This window comes from Drosophila pseudoobscura, chromosome X, assembly GCF_009870125.1.
Source record: "Drosophila pseudoobscura strain MV-25-SWS-2005 chromosome X, UCI_Dpse_MV25, whole genome shotgun sequence".
Taxonomy (NCBI): domain Eukaryota; kingdom Metazoa; phylum Arthropoda; class Insecta; order Diptera; family Drosophilidae; genus Drosophila; species Drosophila pseudoobscura.
Genome location: NC_046683.1, coordinates 46,334,750 through 46,346,868, shown reverse-complemented (window position 1 = coordinate 46,346,868; position 12,119 = coordinate 46,334,750). Strand labels below are relative to the sequence as shown.

General features: G+C 42.7%; 1 protein-coding gene across 3 annotated transcripts in view; it reads left to right on the top strand.

Annotated features, from left to right (window-relative positions):
- Positions 1-3,427: 3,427 nt before the first annotated feature.
- Ccn (cellular communication network factor protein Ccn) overlaps positions 3,428-12,119 on the top strand; it is a 46,608-nt gene continuing 37,916 nt past the window's right edge. For 2 of the 3 annotated variants that reach the window (XM_033381500.1, XM_002134855.3), the window contains exon 1: positions 3,428-4,016. The gene's annotated coding sequence lies outside the window, so the exon portion shown is untranslated. The remainder of the gene's footprint in view (positions 4,017-12,119) is intronic. The other variant, XM_033381499.1, reaches the window with a different exon arrangement.

The following is a 12,119-nucleotide window of genomic DNA, read 5'->3' as shown; positions in this document are numbered from 1 at the left end:
CGAAGACCCACCAAAAAAACTAGAGGGATAGAGTCCCTTTCGACTTGTATTTGGCCCAGAGAGAGAGGGAGCGAGAGAGGGGTAGGCTGTAAAATTTACACCCTAAGATGTGTCCCCAAAGTGCAATCAAAAGATTTTTGTCAGTCACTTTTGTTTAGTTTTCGAAGGTGAAAATGTGAAGATGTCGCGCTGAAATTGTTACCGTGCTCGTAATTACTTAAGCGACATCTTTAGTGGCTCTTCAAATATTTATTAATGCCGACGACTGGTACTTCTCTCATAAATTTAACGATACTACGTTTAACATTGGGAGTGCTCTTCACAGGTCGTATGTCTTAAGTTTTTTGATAGTTTCAGTGGGGGATTAGTATCCGTTGGAAGTTTGTATGTAAATTAAGGAGGGGCGCTTTAAACTTTTGTAATACCATAAAGTAGTATTAAATCTTGTTGTTTTTTTTAAGTTGCTTCTAACTTCTACGTTGGAAGGGATCAGGTTGAGAGAAAGTCACTTAATTATACCCTTTAGAACGCCTTTACCAATTTGTTGAGGCAAGTTTATAGATGAAAAATGATAAAAGCTTTTGTCCAAAAGGACAAACCCTAAACCGCCAACAGTTGGTATACAAAAACACCATATTCATGTGGTCTACATCTAAAATTTGTATGCCTGATATACCCTTCGATCATTCATTAGATATCCTGCAGAACTAGTCACCACAAAAGCAAATACAAATACAAATTGCCTTACATAATCTACGGCCACAAGGATACCAACGAAAAGCACATAATTCATATACTTGCACGAGCATAACATACAGCCGTGAAAGACAAACAGAAAACACTGGATAGGGGCAGGAGGTGGTATGGGGGGCGGAGGGAACTAAAGGGCAAAGCCGAGCCGAGTCGACATATTGAAATTCATGCTCGTAACTACATACAGAAACCAATTACAATATCAATTTAAAAGGGATTAAAATGGCCATGGCCCAGGCTTAGACTGGAGAAGCATTTGTCCTGTGTCCTCTGTCCTGTATCCTGAATCCAGGGCATACTTTGCGGCCTTTTGCCGGAGTTGTATTTAAGATTTGTTCCGTTGTAAAATTGTGAAATTGCAAATTGTATTTGCCATCTTTTTGGCTGAGAAGCAGAAGCAGCATCATTGTAGAGCCGTGAGCGCCAAACTTTTAAATGAAATACTGAGCCAGCAGATTTTCATAATAAATAACGAGTCTTTGCTTGGCATTACACGAGCATAATCAAGCGTAATTCCATTGTGCTATATCATATATATATATATATACATATATATATATGTACATGTTTATATTGTATTGACTCAGACATGGACTGAAATCTCAACAAGTGGCAATCCCCTCAGTCTCTCGCCCTCTCTCTTTCTCTGTGTGTGTATTTTTGCATAATTTATCTTGTTTGCTTGATAAACCAAAAATGTTGTACACAAAAGACCGCAATTTATTCCCCAGTATTGACAGCATTGGCTCTATCTCTGGCCTCTTTCGCTCAGCCATAATAGAAGGGTCCTTTCTGTTAGCCATAAGGGCGGAGCAAGTAATTTGGCTAAGTAAAGATGCAGCTGCAGATGCAGATTGAGTGCAGTCTGCAGTCTGTAGTCTGAGGGCGTGCAAATAGACAGAAAATGTTGGGCAGGCTGCAGCACTTCCGGTTTGCTATCGAGGGGCTAAGCCCCGCCCAGAATAAATTAAATTCAAATGCTCCACTAAGCAATTTAATTTGTAAAATACAAAAAATCAAGACCAAATGAGAGCCTCCCTTCGTATTTCCTTTTCGCCTTCTCTTTAATCTTACTGTTGGCTCAGAAACATTCTCCATTCCATCCAGTCGTCTATCTATCTATCTATCCATCCATCGATTGATCCATCCATCATGTCTATCCATGGCTGGGACTTAGGCATGAGACATATAAATCAGTTAAGCATCGTCATGTCAAGTTAACAGGCGATTACAAGGGCTTTACCTGAACAGTTACGTGGCTTGAGAACATTGCAGGAAGGTCAAGACAGTTCATTGGGGTTGTTCCACACAGTTTCTTGGCCATTTCTCTCTTTTAATTCGTTGTTGGGCCAACGATAGATGGATTAAGAGATGAACGGAAAAGCTGGGTATTCTTACCATCATCACAATTATCATAGGCAAACTGTTCCAAAATTTAAATGAAATATCCCTCCAACAGCAAATTCTAACCACAGAGAAATCAATTTGATTTGTAAGATTTTGTTAGCCAGAATCGACATCAATATATCAAATTAACTTGCGATTACAAGAGGCTTTGGCCATGGAGCTCCCGCAGACACACGACACAGAGGGACACACAGAGGGACACACAGGGGGACACACCGGACACGAGAACCAATCGAGTGGAGGCGACGCAACAAGCAAATGACAATTAAGAGGAGAACAAGGAGTAGGAACAACAGTCCTTTTCCTTTTCCTTTTGCCTGGCCCCCGAACCCCCAACGCTTGTTGGCAAAAGAAATTAAACACACAAAAAAAGGGAAACACAGAAATGAAAGAAAGTTAAGCCCCCAAGACAATTGGCAATGGTTGGGCCTCTGGATGGGCAAAGGGATGGGATGGAACGGGATGAGATGAGATGAGGCAGAGCAAGCGGGAAGCAGTGGGTGGCCCGGATTGGGGGGCAGGTGGATCTGTGGCATTTGTCTCGACTGTCTCGTTGACATGACGTTGCGCGAATTGTGCTCTGGTTTTGGTCTGTGTGTCTGTGACTGTGTCTGTGCCTCGGCTGTCGTCTGCCTCCAAAGTGAGCAACACGCGCCGATGATTATGTTGCCGCTGACAACGGCGACGGCGACGGCAACAAGAAGAGGAGTGGAGTACAGAAACCACAGGAACAATAACCGAAAACAATAGGGGGGAAGGCCCTTGTAGATTAATCGTTCCTATCAGAGCTATATTGGATATACATATGTATGTATATGTACAATTTTGGTCAACTTATGCTTTGACCTTTGCTCCTTGTTTCCTCTAAAAGATTTTGCAATAACTACTTATACGAAATGGTAATCCGATCACGGTGTTGGCGAAAAGAAAAGCCAAATACCCATCCAACTTTGGTTCTGGTTTGATTATAAACGGTACCAAATGTATGCTTATAATAAATATATATATGTTTAGATTTTTGAAAATCCTAAGGATCTGATTAAAATCATAATAACATTTGCCAACTTACACAGAAGCAAAACCAGACAACTCCGAACTCTGCCATCAGCTGCCAAAAGGACGAGGGCATCTTTCGGATTCGACTTGGCGGCAAATGTTGAGCGGCACGAAGCCGCACTATTCATTGACTAAAAGTGACGCATGCGCTGTGGCCACACATACAGGGGACTCCGATTTGGTTGCATTTGGTTCTGGACGCAGTTTCAGTTCGTGTTTGCCACTCGTGCGCTTAGGTTGGCACAAGCGGCGTATGGGTGATATTTTTGTTGGTCCCTAGAGTCTGCCTGTTGGCCCGCTGCTACGTCTGATTGGATTTTTGGCGCAAGAAGTCTAAAAAGCCGGCTAAAGTGCTCCGCGTGCGTGTATGTTGCCGGAAATACTTACGGGTAATCGAAAGGCAGAGGCCAGAAAAGAAAGACGAAAAAAACACCGAAACAAATTCTAAGAAAATTAACTTGGGCCATTCGTTAGGAGCTGGCTATGGCTGCCATTATTATGTTTTTTTTTTAGCTTTGTGCCCCCTGCTTACTCGAAAGTAGGTTAATTGACGTGTGTTGTGGGTGGATCTACAAGGAAAATAACAACAAAAAGATACTTATACATAGGTATATAAAAAACAAATACCAGAACAGACGCAGAGGCAGTGCCAGAGGCAGAGACAGAGGCAGGAAGTTAAGTGTCCAAGGGCCCAGTCCTGAGACCTCCCAAGAGATTCAGTGAAACGCGCAACACGCGACGACATCTCAAAGAAGATTAGATCCGAGCTTAAACTTAAACCAATCTAAAGCTAATCCAAGGTAAGAGATTGAATTCGAATGAATACGTTGGCTATACTTTAACACTCATGTATCAATTAAGCTCTTATCGAAATAAAGTTTCCATTTGCTTTCATTTCAATGATTACAACTTTTTAATGGCCAGTTTTCATAATAATTTTTATCTGCCAGTAAATTGCCGAAGCAATCGAATTAAATGTATTTGTTAAGTATCTTTTGTTTGCGGTTGAGCGAGTTTGTTGCCGATAATTTTGTTATTTTTCAGTGGCTAATTTTAATTGGTTTTTGGTATGAATGAGTTTTGTAAAGCATGAATCAATGAATCAGATGTATGCATCGATTGAAAAGCAGTTTGGGCTGCGTGGGGCTCTAAAAGTTGTATACTGACTGTTTATGGTAGGAAAAACATTGAGTTGGAAGACAGATTGACTAATTTAATTGGCTTTTATGATAATGTTTTTAATAAAGAAAGAAATCATTCAAATGAGGATAGGGTTATCGTTACAGATTACAAAACTAACTACCTTAAACCAGGAAAATCCGTAGTATACCTACAAAACTATTTGAAATGTCTATTAGATTCTAGTCTTGGGTAAATTCTGCAAGTTTTTTTTTAAGCCAATTTCAAATATAGTTCGATCGCTTTATAAAAATATTCATGAATGTATAAAAAACTCCGATATTTGTATCCTATTTGCTTAACGTTTCCAGTTGAGTAGAATTTTGTCTACTCAATCGTGATCTCAGTGTCCCCTTCCCCACCATTTCTGCATTGCCACTGCAGCAACTAAATAAAAATAAAAATAAAAATGAAACTGAAATAAAACATATGCAAAATAAACTTCAAACAAATGTCGCCGCACAGAGTTTTTGGGGCCATCAAAATCCACAAGCAAAATGTAAAAAAGGACTACAGAAAAAATTAAAATAAACAAAGTGAGCAAAGTGAGCAAAGGGGGCAGTGCCTTCATGGGTCGGTCGGTGGCGTCTCTCTGTGTGCCTCGAAGGCGGAGCTCCGTTGCACATATTTATTAATTTTTTGGTTTTTTTTATTTTTTTCCTCTTGCCCCACCAAGTGGTGCGTGTGTGTGCGGCTGTGGGTGTGTGTCAAAATTTAAAAGCATTCTTGCCGGGCTGCCTTTTGCTCGGGTCCGGGCGATGTCCTGGCAGCTGCCTCTCTCTTGCTCTGTGTGTTGGCGCTTTGTTTTATTATTTTGCGGAAGCTGCGAACCAACATTTATAAAAAGGTTTTTCTTGCTACGTGAGGCACACACCAACAAACACACAGAGGAGCATTGCTCTCTCTGCATTACCGTTATTTTATGACGGAAGTACATTTAAGCAGATTTTTTCCACAGGACTCCCTTCAGACCCAAACAAGAAAAAAAGGGCTGCAGAAAAAGAGCGCGCGCGAGAAAATTTAAATATTTTCCTTAACGCGCTGTGCTTTTCATTTGTGCCGTCTCTCTAAAATTTATGACCAACCAAATTGGTATATGCCCTCGTTCCCCCCCCCTCCCACCGTCCTTTCCATCCTCTAAAAGGCAGCAGCAATAATAAAGACAATACCGACAGTTCCCTTCGATTGCTATAACAAATAAAAATAGAAGAAAGGACCCTGACTGCGAGGTCCCTTCGGTTAGCAAAACATTGAAAAGCAAAAACACCTACTATATAAAATCTGACTTAAAGCCACATATTTCATTAATTGAAATTTAATTCAATTGCCAGAAAGATGGAGAGTGCCAAGTGAAAGTCAGGACGCAAAATACGCATAAATTTCAAACGCACACATACCTCGGGGTGAGAGATTCTTTGCCCAAGTAAGTGACTCAATAAATAAATTTACCTGCCAACATCTTTCTGGCAGTCCTGGGGGACTGATTGTTGTTGCCTCTGGTCTTGCTTAGCCAAGGTGGATTTGTGTGGGCCAAGTGGGTGCTGAAAGATCTGAGGAATAGCTTGGGGGCATACGAAAGAAGGGAGCTATAAGGCCTGAGTGTTCTTCATTTGAAAACCAAATATATATGAACAATTTAGAAGGATTTAACGACGGAAAACTTAGGTGTTAGTCGCAGAAATATTATAAATTCTGTGATGCAAATACGTTTATAACATATACCTATTTTTTCAAATGAAAGGTAAACCACGCTTCGAATACTCCCCTCGATCCCATTTTAATTCCACGGCTTTGCACTTACTTTTGATGGTCTACTCCTCCGCTTTCAGTGAATTATTATGTGCCATGTGTAATGATCTAATCTAGGCGACAGGCATACATATAACAGCACCCGAGGATGAGCTGGAAAGAAGCCGTGGAAATGCAAACTCGAATTTACACAGCATTAAAACAGTCTGAAAGACACACTCCTGACAGGCGGGACGGGACAGGACAGGGCAAACACAAAGTGAGGAAACGTAGCAGAGCTGCAACGTTTATTAACTAAGTGAGCTATTCAAAATCAAAGCAGCAGAAAAATTCACTGAGGAGGAGAGCGACTGGCAGTGGAGGGTGGCAGAGTAGGAAAATGTGTCGCCTGATTGTCAGGCAAATGTCAAGCTCAAGCTGCAGCGCGCCTGAGGGTATGCCAAGCCATGTCCCCATCGCTGCCTTTGCCTCTGCCTCTGCCTCTGCACCTGCAACAATGTGCAAGACATTTATGGTACGAGATGCCGCTGGCAGCAGGCAAATGCCTTGAGTGGCATCGCAATAGCTGTGGCAGAGGCAGAGGCAGCGGCAGCAACATCCAGGCATTCTAATGCTGCCTCGAAGACATTTCCGTGGTGCGTTTGCCAGAACGTGGAAAGCGCATTAGCTTTGTCATTTATTGTCGCATACTTTGCAGCGACTTCGAGGGGAAAATCTGAAAGGAAAGTTAAAGACAACTTTAAGTTATCCTTTCGGGCACGAGCCTACCCTTTCAGCTCTTCTTCCGAGTGACACTCAACCCATCAAATTGTACACATTTTTAATATGCACTCCAGGGACAACTAAGGAACTGGCTATGTGGAGGCAGCCGAGTGTTGGATTTGGACTCGGGCAAATGTCAAGGTTCCACACGCCTTGTTAGCTGCATTTTCATAATTTATCAAGGCCCTGGCTCTAGCCGGGCTTTAATAAAAGGTTTGAATTTAGAATTTGCCAGTTTTCTAATTTATTTTAAATGAAACAGACAAAGACGTGAAGTTCTTTGTTCCTCTCAATATCATCAGCTCCTCTCCACTCTCCATCTCTCCGCCTCTGCATAAAAAGTGTGAACAATTTTATTGTGTGGAAAATTTGCTTGCTCACATGAGTCCCCGTCTGTGTGTGTAACTGCATGTGTGTGTGTGTGTGTGCCCAGCTGCCACTGAGCGGAAAATACTCTTGCATAATTTAAAAGTGCCCGCATCATTCATACGCAGTGTTGTACGCCTCACGTTGTGCTCTATGCTCGGTGCTCGCTGCTCGCTGCTTTGTGCTTTGCCCCGCTGTGCCATGCCCCATGCCCCATGCACCATGCCGAGCGGCCAAGGTAACAATGGTAAGGTCGCTGTTTGTCTGCCTCTTTTTTCGTTTTCGTTTTCGCTTTTTTCCTAGTTTTTCCATTTTCCATTGTTTGTTTTAAAGACTTTTTTCGGCGTGCCTGTTTAGAAGGCCCGCCCGCCCGGATATGTGCAGGAATGTGCGTTGAAATGTTGCATTTTCCGGATTTGTTGCTGCAAAGTTGTGATTGGACTGTGATTCATATAAAGTCTAGTGGGTGGATAATTGGCTTGGGTGTACATTTTAGGGGAATAATATTTCTACGATATGTTTATTTCTCATAAAACAACATGAGCTTGGTTGTTAACGAAAGTTTCCCCATGATTTGCGTTTGAACTTTACTTTTAAATTTAAATTCCACCAGAACTGACTCTCCTAGAAGGCCCTCTTATCTGAACCAATATTTTGACCCACATATGAATCCAATTTCGAAGGCCCTTTAACTCCACTCAAAAACGATAACAGCTTCAAGCCGATTTCAGTTTCAATTTTTGTTGGATTTCCATAACCTTCAACAAGTCCCCCCCCCGCCCAGATAAATCTCTATAGGCGTATTAGGCGTTCCATTCTATCCTCTCCTGTTCGGGTCGGAGCACGAGTTTGGTTAGCTAATTCCTTGAAAATTCTTAAATTCCCATTTGAGGACACAGAGAAATCCCTTTCAATTGCCACCAATTCCCCGAGTGGTGGCCCCACCGCCGACTGCCTGACAATTAAAAAGCTAAAAAACTACAGAAAAAAAGTGGGAAATAAAGGCGAACGGAACGAGAGCCCCACTTGAATGCAGCTAACCATGAAAGCGCGTTAAAAAAGCATTGCCTGCACACGGCTCTGCCGCTTTTGTAGCCGAACCCTAGCGTCCAGGCCGGCCCATCAAAAATGCATGCAAAATGCCGAACCGAGGGCCAGGGTGGCGGCAGGCAGTAGGCAGCTCAACAATTTTGCCTATGGACACGGTCCAGCTGAAAAATAGAGAAAAAATATAAATCTTAAATGCCCTGACATGTGTTCACAGAAAAGTTGAAGCTTATAAAAAAAGAAGGAACCCAAGAGATTTGGTGGATAGAAACTGATAATACCCTTACATACTCAGCGAGAGTCTTTTTATTCGTAATTTCTAGGGAATCGTTTAGCAGGATTGGGCAAATATCTCCCAACTTTATTGCAGAGTTTATCCTACTAGAATCTCTCTAGTACCGATTAATCCATGAGAGCTATGCAGAATTTAATCGAACTAGAAGGCATGAATATGATCGATTCAAGCTTAGGTTTCAATGTTATCCTCGTCTATGATTTATATTTCAATTGTTTTAATAAGTGGGTACGCGAATTCTCATCAGGGCTGTACGTATTAATGTACATACAAGTATTTAAGAGCACCTAAAGAACCTTTTCAGTGCCGAAAAATAGTCAACTTCAAGCAAATACAACCGCCAGCCCGGAGCACTCTGTTCTCCCTGTGCACTTTGTGAATTATCAAAGGGCCAAAACAAACCTTTGCTCTGAAGGGGTTTGGAGTGGGCGGAGTAGCTGTTTGGGTGTCTAAGTGGGCGGAGTAGCTAGCTAGTTGTGTGGTTCGGTGGGTGGTTCGACTGGGTAGCCCAGCCTTTTGTACATCGGTGTTGCTTAGCAGCAAATTACTTGGCATGTCAGCGAATGTTGACGACGCGTCGACAAATTTTCCTGGCCAAAATAGTTTTCTCCACTCATTTTCCCAGCAGGTAGCGTTTTATTCAATAAACCATTTCTTCAGCTCCATATATGTGTGGCAGCAACAATGTTTATGGGTCTATGCACTCGTATGGGTATTTGTGTGTTTGTACTCGTATAATATGTAGATTTTGATGGCAAGAAAAAAAAAACCGAAGCGGTAAATCAGTAAACATGCATTCGCATGGGAGTCCGGGGTAGGCGGTGGCGCTGCTCATGATTTATAAGCAATTTCTCATGTTGCATGCAATCGTGTGGCAAAATGTCGGGGGACAAGTGAGTTAGAGATGAGTTCTTGTTTGGGTGAATATTTCGAAATCTTGATATAAGATTCGGCTTTGCCCACAGCTTACTGTAGCAATAGCTGGACATTATAGTATATATCCATATATAGCATATTACCCCTAAAACTTGTAAGCTTATAATTATTTATATTTGAGGCTATATTTAGACCAAGTCAAGCACATACCGGGAATAAGCTTAATAAAGGGCAAATCTCATCTGTCTGCGCTCATCTCTATCTTTGGCTTTAGTTGAATAGGCAAATTTCTTAAATTTGCAGACACATACCACGATACCCACTCAACCCATGGACATGGGCAGAAAACGAGGCCCCGAGTAGAACCCGGCAAAAATGCTTATATTTTTTATGCGCAAAATAAATTGAACTTGAGGCGAAGTGGATGGATGGGCCGGGGGTCTGGGGTCCTGGCTAAAGGCAAATCATTTTGGAGTAGACGAAAAGCGACGAAGCGCATAAATTGTTGGCTCGTCTTACACACACACACACACACACACACATACATCAGCTTAAAAAATACATCATACAACATACAGCGCATGCCATACATATAAAGCCAAGTGAAGTTTGAAAGAGGCGTCCAAAATGCTTGAGTTGTGTTTTCGCTTTGAGGGATTATACCTGCCGGAAAAAAGGGAGCCCAAGGGGTGCCCAAGGGCAGCCCAAGACGTGGCAGACAGCCCCGAACCCACATCCCGCTGAAAGCTCATCTCTAGAGATTCCTGCCTTAAAATTATGATTTATACTTATATTATAATTTTCCTTCTCCTTCTCTATGTTTCCCTCTCTCTCTAACTCCCTCTCTCTGTCTCTCTTGTTTTGTAGTTACTGATACCGTGATATTTTCGGATTTAAGTTGAAATTTGTGTGCCTTATCCTTGCCACACCCAGTGCCCCCTAAGGGCAGTATTTTTTCACTTTAATCGCTGCTGCTATTTCGTATATACGAGTCCCGTCTGTGTGCTTGATGTCTCCATAATGTGACACAAAGTGGGGCTTCTCCTTCCGCTACTGGTTCCAATGGGCACATTCATTTCTCCCTGGCTGTCAAGCGGAAAGGTTCTATCCTTATACGTTATTCTTATACATAGTATTTGTGGTTAGTGCAAATCGATAAAACACCTCAGCTGCCATCGCCACTGCCATTGCCATTGCCGTTGCCGCCGCAGCCTTGCTTGTACTGCAAAATGGAAGCGGAGCTCTCTTTTGGTAACTATTTTCTAGCACTAGTTCCCCCGAGTTTTTTTTGTAGCAATGTTTTCACTTTTTCCCCAAATGATGATGATGATGATGATGATGATGGGGATGTGGTTGAAAAGATGTCAATGGCTTTGGCCTTGCTCTGTTGATTTCGGGAACATTTTGTGGAAATTACTTGGGCATAAAAATCGATGCCCGATATTGGTTATGATAGCGAACAGGTAACGATGCTTGAACAGATCCAAATGGGTCTTGCGGCTGCTCATTTGGCAATAGGTGAATCGAAAGGGAAGAGATTTTGAGTGCCTTAAGATGGGAGCACAGAACAGCCGCCGCCCCCCATTATGGGGATAATACAGTAAATGGAAATCCCCCCATCAATTGCTATGCGAGACTGCTCGAAGACACACCTGTTCGTTCGCCTTGGGCCACTCTCTGGTGGCCTGGCCAAGGAAAATCGATTCACTCAATTATGGGGGTGCTCGGAACTGCACTCTGATGCAAGTTTAATGCCAACTGCAATATATTCTCTCTTTGGCCAAGAGAGCTTTAAGGCCAGACAATGCTTACGCTGGGAAAATCGTCAGGGGACACCAGCCGGGGGCCATTCTCATTTTGTTTGTAATGTGTCCAATAATAGTGGCATTACGCCCATTTAACATGCACAAACACTGGCAAACGAACACGAACAGGAACACGAACACGGGCACAGATGGCCGACTCTCGACTGTCGATGTCGGTGACGATGTGCGTGAGCATACGCGTGCATAAAAATGTCCTTAACCCACTAGCACTACCACTATCCGGGGCTAATATTAGCATAATGTGCGTGTGCCTCTGCCCCACTCCACGAGCGAGTGGGAGTGTGTGGGAGTGTGTGTGCAAGTGTGGATAACAAAACCAAAGCCGCTTTTGGTGAGTAGGCGCGTGGCAGGGCAGGCACCGTTTCCCCAAACAGCCAGCAGACAGCAGCCAGCAGCCAGCAGCGGGGCCAGCCACAACCCCACAGTCTCACAGCCCAGAGTTGCCAACATCCTACTGTACTGGCGGCTGCCGTTGCCATAAACAGACAAGCCACATCAACCGTAAATTCCTTTGTATACCCTGCTGCCAGAGGATGTACTGGAATTAATAGAGTACCATGTACTGCTTGGATTGATACTGGCGATATAAAGATGATTATGGCTTTGTGATCAGAAGGCATCATTTACTGTCATTGTCAAAATTAATGGATCAAAGCCACACAGGAAATATAATCACTACTGGCGCTCTGTATTTCTCTCTGTCCATCTATCTTTCACTTTATATCTTCACTTTCTAGAAAATTTAGATGAAAAATTACTGACAAATCTGCTAAATCAGTTCATCTCTACCACGTTTTTTATCG